At 35.5% G+C, this 823-nt stretch overlaps 1 non-coding gene across 1 annotated transcript; it reads right to left on the reverse strand.

Moving 5' to 3' along the window:
* Nucleotides 1-240: 240 nt before the first annotated feature.
* Nucleotides 241-314, reverse strand: trnai-aau. The gene has a single exon. It is a non-coding gene; the product is annotated as a tRNA-Ile (tRNA).
* Between the last annotated feature and the right edge of the window lie 509 nt (nt 315-823).

The following is an 823-nucleotide window of genomic DNA, read 5'->3' on the forward strand; positions in this document are numbered from 1 at the left end:
AATAATGAATGTATCATATCAATAATGAAATCTCTCATAAAAGTATCCCTGTGTGCATTTTCTCTAAAGCTCACTGTACTTCAGACATCAGTCAGGAAACTGTCATGATAATTCATAACTACCATGTATAACATCCTGTGGTGTACTCAGTGTACTCCAGTGTCTAGTGTGTACACTGTATTTTGGATTCCTTAGACTCTCAGGCTTTTGTTACAATGTAGTTTCCTTACAAAACCTGTTTGGCCCGTACGGGGATCGAACCCGCGACCTTGGCGTTATTAGCACCACGCTCTAACCAACTGAGCTAACCGGCCATGATTGTGAAGGTGCTATGTGCTGATTCAGTTGGAAAAAAACATAGCTAACGGAGTAGGTCTGCAGCATCATTGGAAGTAGTAGTAGTAGTGTAACAGTTATTTTGCTTCTATAATGCTAGAACATATTTAGGGTAAAAAATGAAAAAGCTAGGAAAACTGTATTTACAGCTAATTATTATAATTGGATATTTAAATGTATATTACCCTTTTTAAAAAAGAAAAAAAAAATCAGTATTTTTCAGGTATTTATTTGTATTTTTTTTTTTTTTTTTTTTACTAATTTCTCTTTTTTTTTTGGAGCCTTTTTTCTTCTTTCCATGTTTTTGAAAGGAAATCAAGCCAGTTTGCTCTGGTTTCAAAGGGTTAATGAGGCATAATCTGTGTACGGCCAGAGAGATCCAATCAGGTAAAGTAAGCGGAAACACCTGTAGGTGCGCTGTAGGTGTGTAAGTGCTTTCATATCAATAACGAAATTTCTACACAGCCATCAAAACATGAATTGTCGT

This window comes from Plectropomus leopardus, unplaced genomic scaffold, assembly GCF_008729295.1.
Source record: "Plectropomus leopardus isolate mb unplaced genomic scaffold, YSFRI_Pleo_2.0 unplaced_scaffold24713, whole genome shotgun sequence".
Lineage (NCBI taxonomy): Eukaryota > Metazoa > Chordata > Actinopteri > Perciformes > Serranidae > Plectropomus > Plectropomus leopardus.